The sequence below is a fragment of the Scyliorhinus canicula genome, chromosome 11 (genome assembly GCF_902713615.1).
Source record: "Scyliorhinus canicula chromosome 11, sScyCan1.1, whole genome shotgun sequence".
Taxonomy (NCBI): Eukaryota; Metazoa; Chordata; class Chondrichthyes; order Carcharhiniformes; family Scyliorhinidae; genus Scyliorhinus; species Scyliorhinus canicula.
Window position 1 is genome coordinate 92,185,864 of NC_052156.1, and position 12,228 is coordinate 92,198,091.

The following is a 12,228-nucleotide window of genomic DNA, read 5'->3' on the forward strand; positions in this document are numbered from 1 at the left end:
AAACAATAAATACATGAGTATGCACACACCTATGTACATTGATGGGATTTTATAGGATTTATTATTTGTCTGATTACATTCCTGTGAAACAACTGGGAGCATTTTATTATGCTTACGGTGTTATATTTCTGTAGTGTGGAACTGTTGGAGGTACTGGGCGAGCTTCGTCGGCAGCGCACTCATGCCCGCACATTTCTGGAGGGCCTCTCCAGAGTGGTCCAGGCACCTGAGCTGCATCTTCAGGTGCAGCACGGGCAGCATGGTAGCATAGTGGTTAGTACTGTTGCTTCACAGTTCCAGGGTCCGAGGTTCGATTCCCGGCTTGGGTCACTGTCTGTGCGGAGTCTGCATGTTCTCCCCATGTCTGCGTGGGTTTCCTCCGGGTACTCCGGTTTCCTCCCACAGTGCAAAGATGTGCAGGTTAGGTGGATTGGCCATGCTAAATTGCCCTTCATGTCTAAAAAGGTTGGGTGGGGTTACTGGGTTACGGGGATAGAATGATGGTGTGAGCTTGGATAGGGTGCTCTTTCCAAGGGCCGGTGCAGACTCGATGGGCCGAATGGTTTCCTTCTGCACTGTAAATTCTATGATTCTATGACTCAGGATGCCGATGTAACACTCAAACACGACCCTGGTTGTGGCAGTATAGTGGGTCTCCGCATCGGCCTGTGGCCTGTGGATAAGCAGCGTCAGCAACAACGTCTGTCGCCAAGAGCCAACCCTTCATCTGGAGGTGCACCTTTAAGGTGTCGGGAACCATCGAGTGTGCTACAATAAAGGCATGGTGCACAGTGCCTGGGCATCAGGTGCAGGCATGCGTAATGTGCCTGTCATGGTCACACACCAGCTGCATGTTCATGGAGTGGAACCCCTTTTGGTTTGTGAAGACTTCACCACCCCCCCCCCCCACCCCCGGAGCCTGAGCATCCCATACACTGCAGGTTCCAGGTGCGCCATGATCCGGCATATATGGCGTATGGTCCCTCTGCTCAGCTGGAGTCTTCGACGACCTGCCCGGTCTTGCAGGCCCTCGCTGCTGGTACACACAAGGCCTCATAAGGCGCCTCCTTCCCATCTCCTCCTCGTTTGGCAGCCGGCTCTCCATCCTCACCGGCTAGCTTCTGTTCCTCTGGGGCAGGCTCTGCTGCTGCAGGGCCCTCCCCGAGCAACTCCTGCTCATACAGGTTCAGTGCATCCCCTTGGGCTGTGGTGGCAAGTTGGATGCAGCCATTCCTGGTTGGATTCCAAATCCATTGTCTGCAGTGGATGAAATGTAGACATGCTAGCCTCGTGTGTACCCCCCGTGCCCAGACAGGTCCAACAGACTGCACTGTCGCCCCGGCCTGCCCTGCACGCCCTTCCCCTGCATGTCCCCCTTCTCCCTCACCCTCCTTCCGCATCCACGGCCATTTCCCCAGGCACTCTGTCCTCTGCACTGCATCCCTGGCCTTGTCGGTACCCAGCACCATGGAGCCTCTGGTCCCAGCACCCCTCCCTGCTGGTAGGGGTACTGGTGCCTGGCGTTTCCCATGTCAGAGGTATGCTCTGTGGGCCCTGTCTGGCACCCTCCTGTAGAGCTACCATGGACGTTGCACTTGGGTGGGCCACATGATGCCCCGCCGGCAGGTGGTGTATGGTTTTGTGTGTGTGTGTGTGTGTGTGTGTGGTGGGGGGGTGCTTTGGTGACGTGGGGGGTGTGGTTGGGTGTGAGGAGGGTTAGGGGTTGGGAATGGGGAGAGTTGGTGGTGTGGACGGAGGGGTTGGGGTGGAGGGGGTAGGGTGGGAGTGCACACGCACGGCCTTTGTCACTCTATGCAACCATGGGCCACAGTGGGCGGTCAGTGGGGTGTGCAGCAAGATGGCTACCTTGCAGGCCGCACCTGGGCACCCCGGTCACCCCAATGCCGCGGTTCATTCCTTGGTCCTGGCAGACGTCCACCCCCCAACCAGCCATGCCAGCGGCAGGACTGGCAGCCCATGGTCACATCTCCGGGGACATGACTCACCTCCACCCTCTCCCTCAGCGGCCACTGTGCCTGTTTCCCGATTTTTAAAATCACATGTGACCTTCGCCGTTGGTAATTTGTCCTGGCCGAGCATCATGGGAGTCCCATAAAATAGCAGGAGGGGCCCGTTCATGATATGCCAGTGGCATTTACTGTATGTGTGGCATAGAATGCATTCACACTGCTGTCGAGGCACCGGAGCATGGCATTCCATCGGGCGCCCGGTGTCGGTCTCAATTTTTGTCTGACGCGCGATTCTCTGCCGGATCGCGTTTCCAGATTCCGGTGTCGTCTGAAGGAAAATCTCAGCCAGAGTGTGAAGAAATTACCATTTCCAACAAAAGAGAGTCTAACTATCGCACCTGTTAACTAATGAACCTTTTGCACCAAATACACTAAATGCTTCACTTGGTAATGATCTGACTCTGTGCCATGCCTTCTGATGTTTCATTATGTTGTATCTAAATCGTGCTTTACTGTATTTGCCTTTCATAAAAGATTTGCAGATTCATCAGAAGCTCTCCTCTTTGTCCCCCTTTTATGTAGACTTTTGTCACACCCACTGCATTGGTGGAGTACTGACTTGAGAATGGGTGTTTCTGCTATTGTTACGTTAGCTAAAAACACTGGGAATGCAGGCCCAAGAGCTTGCAGATCACTGAGTAAATGATTAGGATATTTTGGGAAAATTAAGTTCTACTTAGAAATATAACTTCATTTGAGTCGGGGAGTAATTCCGGAGAACTGGTTTCCTTCTAAATAAATTGTAGAGGCATTGGTTATAATCTTCCAAAATTCCTTAGACTCTGGGAATGTCCAAGTCCGAGGGTGACAGAAAGCGGAAGCTATAATCCACTTGGGTGAATATCTGTCATAGGAAAATTGCTGGTCTACATTATTAAGGAGGTTATTGCAGGATACTTAGGAAGTTATAATGAGATTGTAGGTGAAAATATTCGCGAATAGACCTTTGAGTGAGTAAAGAAGCAATTTATTAATTCTCAGAGCTCTGGGAGAAAACCCCCACGGTCTATGCAGCACCTTTTCTCGCCTGAGCTGAGGTCGCACTGGGTTAATATACAGAAGGAAAACGGAATTAGTTTGCATTCACATTTACATATACCCAATCAATTCTGTCTGCGTCACAATTCATAACATGCATCTTCAATGCCATAAATGGCTACAAGTTAGCTCCTATAGACTCTAATTGGCAGTTTATATAACTGAGTCGGCAAATATTTGTTAGATGGAGTATAATTTGGGAGTATATAAACTTGTTCACTTATGCAGGAAACAGAGAAAAGCAGCATATTATTCAAATGAATGGAGATTGCAGAAAGTCTGGTGCAGAGGGATCTGGGTGTCCTGGTATGGGAATCACAAAAAGTTAATGTGCAGGTAGGTGTAGGGTGGGATTCTCCGGCCGTGTTCGCCCGGCGCCCGGAGAATCCCACCTGAGGTCAATGGAGTTCTCCATTCTACGTGGCTTGCCCATTGCGTTCTTGCGGCAGGAGAATCTAGCCCATAGGAAGTGATTAGAAAGGCAAATGGAATGTTGAATGCAAATGGATATTTCTGCAAACTACGTTATTATTTTTCCGTATGTAGAATTCTTAGGGACTCATTTATTTCTCTTCTCAATAAGGACCTGTGCAAGAGAATGCATCTATTTCAGTATTGTTGGAACCCAGATATGAGTTCATACCAAGTTTCACTCACCTATCATCCATCTATAACAAATACTTTGTTACGGTATAGACAGAAGTCTCATATCAGAAGTCTCTCCAGAATGGAACTTGAGATCTTTGGTATTCTACTAATTGTACAAATACCATGTTAACCTTTAGGTTAACCTACCCTCACAGCTTCAGCAGTTCGGCTGGCCTTCTTAAAAGTGAACCCATGGAAAGCAACGGGTCCTGACTGAGTCCCCGGTCGTGCACTCAGTTCCTGCACGGACCAACTGCCGGGTGCGTTCTCAAACAGCTTCAACCTCTCCTCCACGGTTCCCACCTGTTTCAGGAAGACTAGCATCATACCGGTGCCAAAGAAGAACCAGGCAATGTGCCTCAACGACTACCGACCGGTGGCCCTGACATCTATTATTATGAAGTGCTTTGAGAGGTTAGTCATGAGACACATCAGCTCCAAACTTCCAGATTGCCTTGCTCCACTGCAATTCGCCTACAGCCACAACTAGTCCATAGCAGATGCTATCTCCCTAGCACTACACTCATCCCTCGAGCATCTCGACAACAAGGACTCCTATGCCAGACTGCTATTCATTGACTACAGCTCCACCTTCAACCTTATAATCCCAGCCAAGCTCATATCCAAACTCCAAAACCTAGGACTTGACTCCTCTCTCTGCAACTGGATTCTCTACTTCCTGACCCACAGAACACAATCAGTAAGGATAAACAATGACACCTCCTCCATAATAGTCCTCATGATGTGGAGATGCCGGCGTTGGACTGGGATGAGCACAGGTTTGTTTCAAACACTAGCTTTCGGAGCACAGCTCCTTCCTCAGGTGAATGGAGAGGTATGTTCCAGAAACATTTATATAGACAAAGTCAGAGATGCTGGACAATGCTTGTAATGTGCGCATTTGCAGGTAATCAAATCATTACAGATGCAGGGAGAGGGATAATCACAGGTTAAAGAGGTGTGAATTGTCTCAAGCCAGAACAGTTGGTAGGATTTTGCAGTCCAGGCCTGATGGTGGGGGGTGGATGTAATGCGACATGAATCCAAGATCCCGGTTGAGGCCGCACTCATGCGTGCGGAACTTAGCTATAAATTTTTGCTCGGCAATTCTGCGTTGTTGCGTGTCCTGAAGACCGCCTTGGAGAACACTTACCCGGAGATCAGAGGCTGAATGCCCTTGACTGCTGAAGTGTTCCCCGACTGGAAGGGAACATTCCTGCCTGGTGATTGCTGCACGATGCCCGTTCATTCGTTGTCGCAGTGTCTGCATGGTCTCGCCAATGTACCACGCTTCAGGACATCCTTTCCTGCAGCGTAAGAGGTAGACTACATTAGTTGAGTCGCACGAGTATGTGCCGCGTACCTGGTGGGTGGTGTTACCACGTGTAATGGTGGTATCCAAGTCGATGATCTGGCATATCTTGCAGAGATTGCCCTGGCAGGGTTGTGTGCTGTCGTGGTCGCTGTTCTGAAGGCTGGGTAATTTGCTGCAAACAATGGTTTGTTTGAGGTTGCGCGGTTGTTTGAAGGCCAGTAGTGGGGGTGTGGGGATGACCTTGGCAAGATGTTCATCTTCATTGATGATGTGTTGAAGGCTGCAAAGAAGATGTCGTAGTTTCTCCGCCCCAGAAAAGTACTGGACGACGAAGGGTACTCCCGTCGGTGGTGCCCCGTGTTTGTCTTCTGAGGAGGTCGGTGCGGTTTTTTGCTGTGGCACGTTGGAACTGTCGATCGATGAGTCGAGCGCCATATCCCATTCGTACGAGAGCATCTTTCAGCATCTGTAGGTGTCTGTTACGCTCCTCCTTATCTGAGCAGATCCTGTGTATACGGAGGGCTTGTCCATAGGGGATGGCTTCTTTAATGTGTTTCGGGTGAAAGCTGGAGACGTGGAGCATCGTGAGGTTGTCTGTGGGCTTGCGGTAAAGCAAAGTGCTAAGGTGCTCAATACCGGGGCCCCGCAAGGTTGCATGCTTAGCCCCCTACTATACTCCTTATACACATGACTGTGTGGCAAAATTCAATTCCAACTCCATCCACAAGTTTGCTGATGACACAATCGTAGTGGGTCGGATCTAAAACAACAATGAGTCAGGGTACAGGAGGGAGATAGAGATCCTAGTGGCATGGTGCAATGACACAATCTCTCCCTCAATTTCAGCAAAACTAAGGAGCTGATCATCGACTTCAGGCAGCGAAGTATCTGAATCAATGGTGCAATGGTGGAGATGGTTGACAGCTTCAAATTCCTAGGTGTAAACATCACCAGAAATCTGTCCTGGTCCACCCATGTTGACGCTATGACTGAGAAAGCACAACCGCCCTTATATTTCCTCAGGAAATTTGGCATGTCCACATTGACTCCGACCAATTTTTGTAGATGCACCATAGAAAGCATCCTATCTTGCTGCATTACAACTTGGCCCAAGGTTGTAAGAAACTACAGAGTTGTGAACACAGCCCAGTCCATCATGCAAACCCACCTCCCTTCCATTGGCTCTGTCTACATCTCCCGCTGTCTTGATAAAGTGGGCAGCACCTGGGCAGAAGATAGAAACGTCTGAGAACAGGCACCAACAGATTCAAAAACAGCTCCAGGGGCGGCATGTGGCGCAGTGGTTAGCACTGGGACTGCGGTGCTGAGGACCCGGGTTTGAATCCCGGCCCTGGGTCATTTTCCCTGTGGAGTTTGCACATTCCCCCCCTGTCTGCGTGGGTTTCAGCCCATCAACCCAAAAGATGTGCTGGTTAGATGGATTGGCCACACTAAATTGCCCCTTAATTGGAAAAAGAAAAATAATTGGCTACTCTAAACTGATATTTTTTTTTAAAAGCAGCTTCTTCCTTGCTGTTACCAGACTCCTGAATGTCTCTCTTGGGGCCAGAACTGATCTTTCTATACATGTTCTCGACAGTTACAGCACTACATTCCTGTATGCTTCACCCAATGTCTATGTCTATGTATTTATAGTGTGTATTTATTGTATGTCCTATGTTTTTCATGCGTGGAGTGGTCTGCCTGGACTTTGCGCAGGACAATACTTTTCACTGTACCTCGGTACACGTGACAATAAATCTAAATCTAAGGTATCTGTGGAGAAAAGCTTTTTTGTATAATCTCTGTTATATAGGAATGAAAGTAGAAACCGTCAGAAGCGCAGGACATCTGAAAGGAATGGGCAGGCTCACATGTGACCTCTTGCGCATCCACAGTTTTTATTGCCTTCATCTACCTAGACCCTAAACTCCAGAACTCACTCCCTAAAACTATGCCACTCTCTCTCTTTCCTTCCTTAAAATTAAAAATCTTGGATGAAGCTTCTGGTCACCTGACCTAATATGGCCTTGTGTAGTTTGGTGTTAAATTTTATTTGGTCTCAAGGCGCCGAGATCCCAGGTTCGATCCCAGCTCTGGGTCACTACCTGTGTGGAGTTTGCACATTCTCCCCGTGTTTGGGTGGGTTTCGCCCCCACAACCCATAGATGTGCAGGGGAGGTGGATTGACCATGCTAAATTGCCTTTTAATTGGAAAAAATGAATTGGGTACTCTACATTTATATTTAAAAAATTGTATTTGGTAAATGTTGAAGTGCCTTGGGCATTTTACTCTGTTGTAGGCACTATACGAATCTAAATTGTTGTTGCAGTTCAAATGAGCCTTGAATGTTTTGTGGGATTCTTCATCAGAATGGGCAAAGATCCTTTCCCTTCCTACAGCTAATTTCTGGCATTTTCTGTTTTAAATTCAGATTTTCTTTCCTCCCGGAGCTTTTTCTGGCACTGTTATCAATACTTTTATGCAAATCTGGGCATTCCACCTGTGTGTCGTCCAAGGAGCTGATCTCTAACTTTGTTGAATCGTGACTAATCGAGTAGCAGTGGGTCGAGCTGGTACGGTCCCCCTCAAAAATTGTCAAAACCTTCCTATTATTGCCATATGAGAGGAGTCTGCCTGAGCGTACGATCTTAATGTTAATGCTATATCTGCAGTGGGCTCTGTGCCCTTGCAACAGATTATTTTTTCCTCCATGCTAGCATTTTAACATTGCCTGTTATCAACATGCTGCAGTTTTCTGCAGTGAAATGAGATGGCAGGATAATATGGTGCTCTGAGAAAGCAGTGGCTGATTGTACCTGCTTGTGCTGCATTGTCTGGTGTGTCAGGAGACAGTCGTTTGTGATCTCTGCATTTTATGTGCACGTTCTAAAGAGATTAAAATGCAGACTTTGTTTTTCTTTTCAAGTCTGGAAATCTGGATTAGATGGGCTATCATTGCTTCGCCAATCTGCTGCATTCCATAGGGCCTCATTAGATTATTCTGCAGAGTTGACCTATTCTGGAGGTTCACAGGTAAAATGAGTAATTATGGTACGTAGGGTAGGGAAAGAACAAAGGATTCAGCCCAACATTCATGAGATAAACACAAGCAACAAAGGCCATTCAGACTTTCTCGGCTCATCTATTGAGAAATCCCCTACAATAAATGCAGTGTTGGCCCCTCTCCCATCACAATACAACAGGTTCTTGTCTCTGCTACTCAATAAATGCTGAAAAGTTAATTAAAAATAAGTTTCTTTTAAGAGACTCAAACTCAATGGGATCAGCCACTTCAATGCTGCAGCTATTAGAGCAATTCAGAGGCTGGGTATTCTGTGGCAAGTGGTCCAGTTCTGACTCCCCAAAGCCTCTTCTCCACTTACTCAGTATAAGTTAGAAATGTGATGAAATCCTTCCCAATTTCCTGAATGGAAGTGGCTGCAACAATACTCAACACGATCCAGGACAAAACAGGTGATTGATTGGCGCTCCTTCCATTCACTCAAACACCCCTCTCTCCACCACTTGTGCACTTCAGCTGTAGTGTGTACCATCTAAAAGATGGATTGCAGCAACTCACCAAAGACCTTGGCAGCACCTCACAATCTCCAACATCGAGAAGAAAAGCAACAGCTGTAAGAATAAGGACACCACCACCTCCAAGTTTCTCCAACCATCCTACTTGGAAATAGATCACTGGGTGAATCTTGGAATTCTCTAATAGCACCTGTAGAATGATAGAATCACAACAGTGCATTTGACCCATCGAGTCTGCCCTGATGCTCTGAAAGAGGACACCAGCTAGGCCCACTCCCCCGCCAATCCCTGTAACACAATAACCCCACCTAACATTTTGGACACTAAGGGGCAATTTAGCATGGCCAATCCACCTAACCTGCGCTTCTTTGGACTGTGGTAGGAAACCCATGCCGACAAGGAGAGAATGTGCAAACTCCACACAGTCACCCAAGGTTGGAATCAAACCTGGCTCCCTGGCACTGTGAGGCAGTAGTGTAACCACTGTGCTTCCGTGCCGCTTGTGGGAGCACCTTCGCCATATGGATTGCAACAAGAAGGTTCACCATTGCCTTCTCAAGGGTCACAACCAATAAATGCTGGCATTTCCAGTGAAGCCCACACCCTGTAAATGAACAAAATAAAAATAAGATATTTTTCAACAAAGACCATTGCAGTATTTACATGTGCTGATCATTGATTTATAAGCGGACATCCCAAATGATCCTAAGGGCAATTTGTGTCTGCTACCACGGATATGCCATTGTGTGGGGCTCCTGCTGATACCATGGGCAGGTGATACTGCCACCTGAAAGTTGACTCTACCAGTTTCCAGCATCCAACTTTTATACCTAACCATTATTTCATGAGCTTACATTCTCTCAAACTCCTAATTTTCTTAGTTCTGCTATGCACGGGGCAGCACGGTGGCACAGTGGTTAGCATTGCTGCCTACGGCGCTGAGGACCTGGGTTCGTATCCCGGCCCTGGGTCACTGTCTGTGAGGAGTTTGCACATTCTCCCCGTGTCTGCGTGGGTTTCGCCCCCACAACCCAAAGATGTGCAGGTTAGGTGGATTGGCCATGTTAAATTGCCCCTTAATTGGAAAAAATAATTGGGTACTCTAAATTTATAAGAGAAAAAAAAAAGTTCTGCTATGCACTGCCAGTCTTGCCTCTATTCCAGCTCGAACCCTAATTGAAACCACAAACTGTAGCAGAGAATTTTGGGACAGGCAGTGAATGACTCAATGAGTCTTACATATAAGTTGTTAAACCATACAGACCACCAAGATTCCAGGTTTGAGCACCAATCTGTGCAAAGTTTGCTGAGCTCAGCCCAGAGGCACAATAATTAAATCTTCCAAACCCTCATTCTTATGGTCACCATTGTGTGTGGCTGCGTCAACCTGTGCACAGATCCTTGGTATGCAAAAAGGTGTATCACCTAACCCTCATGGAAACATTTATGCTGAAAACACCTTTGACCATGAGACAATGGTCTGCATGTAATATCCTTGAGGCCTGTGGGAGAAGAAGATGGTAGATCCTGTCAGATGGTGCCCTGAACAGACTGTCAAAGGTTGTTTGGCAGAATGTACCATCACCAGAACTTTGAAACAAGCACCAATATGTAGCTTATTTGGCAGTGAGAAGTGCTCCCCCTATCAGATCCTTCCTGCACACCCAGAGTCTCACCCCTTCCACACATTGCCTTTCCAAAATATCCACCTCCTTCTGGAATGTGCCTTTGCAAAAAAGGTCTAGAAAAGGATGCAGCAGTTTTTGTTAAGGTTCATCCTGAGCAGCTACATGATGCAAGACTCTGTTCTGTATGGACTGTTCCCAGGGACGCCAAGATAAACATCAACTGTTCCTTTGTTATCATGTGTATCCTTTTTCTTTTCTGTTTTGTCTGTTCTTTCTAACCGGTAAGTTGCCTGAATTATTTATATTCCAACCTCGGTCACCATGCAACCACGGCTGGAATTCTCCGGTGGTTGCGAGTCACTTTCCCCGCAGGCAGTGCAACCCCGCCAGCGGGTTTTGCGGCAGAGTGGGGTGGCTTCAATGGGAAATCCCATTGACAAGTGGTGGAAAGATAGAATCCCGCTGCCAGCGAACGGCGTGCAGCCGTGAAACATGCGGCTGGAGACCAGAGAATCCCTCCCCGCATCTCTGTAATGGCTATTAAATCAGACCCATTTATGACTTTTTGTACTAGAGTGGACTTTGCTCACTGTGCACTGTTATCAGTTAATGCTTTGTCCCTTTCTGTCACTATATATCTTTACTGAAATGGCTATACTGCTCGAAGGTCTTGACTTTTCTCCTTAGATTCATAAATGTTATCACGTCTGAATCCTCCCCTCAAGGACTGAATGGCCACCTCCTGTTCCCATGTAACAAGCTTGAAGGGCTGACCAGCCTTCCCTTATTTCTGTGTAATATGCTTGACGAGCCAAATGGCCTCCCCTCTACCTATGTAAGAGGCTTGAGATGCTTAACTGCTCCATACTCCTCCATTCCTATGTATAAGGCTTGAGGAACTGTGAGCTTACGTTTTGAAGATTGATAGTGTCATTCTTCCATGTTCGGCTGAAGGAAACCTGAATAGAGCGATGTGCTCTACCCAGCTCGCCGTACTCACTGCTGGCACTTGAACCAAACTGAAAATGTTGTGCCGTTGACTGTACTATCTAGATAATCAGAGATTACAAGAGATCGATGGGGAGAGAGGAGAGTGCAGTAAAATCCATAGATTTTAATGTTTTCGTGGAAAGATGGAGGCTGAGGGGAGACCTGATTGAGGTCTACAAAATTACGAGAGATAATAGTCAGAATCTTTTTCCCAGGGTGGAAGACTCAATTACAAGGGGGCATAGGTTCAAGGTGAGAGGGGAAAGTTGAGGGGAGATGTGCGGGGAAAGCTTTTCACGCAGAGGGTGGTGGGTGCTGTTGTGTTATGTTACAGTAACATAAGCTGCTACTTGATGTAGGCTTTGCTGAAGGATGCTCCAGACTCTGAGATAAGTTCAACATATTTATTGAGCGATTGACAATGCTCCTAAATGAGTTTGACACTCTTCTAATCTGACTCCAGTAACTCAGTCTACTCTGCTAACTATACAAGCTTGCTCTGGACCACGTGCTGGGGTGTGATGTTGCTATTAATCAACCCTCTCTTGCTCTCCAGGTTTCTGCCGGAGGAAGAGGCAGAGCCTGTGTGCCTTGACCTTTTTATAGTGGTCGTGTAGTGCTCCCTTGTGGTAATGTCACCTCTGGGTGTCCTGACTACCCATTGGTTGTGTCCTGTTCTGTTGACCCATTGGTTACGTGTCTGCATATCAATGACATCTCCCCCTTTTTCTTTATATATATATATACATGTGTATATGCCTGTCTAACGTGGTAACGGGAGCTACGGCTGACAGTGTTAAGAATGACTGGTATATACAGTGGACAGAAATACAGTTTAAAGAAAAACAACTATTCATAAGTCCAGTCTCTGGGGTTTCCGTCTGATCTTCGATGACTGCCGGAGAGGTGGCGGAGGGGATGGCGGTGTCTTGATAGGTCTGTGGGAGGCACTACTGGTGGACTCGTGGTTTGTGGTGTCTGGAGGTGGCACTTCAACAAGTGGAAGTGGAGGGGGAATTGGTTGTTGGCGTATGATTT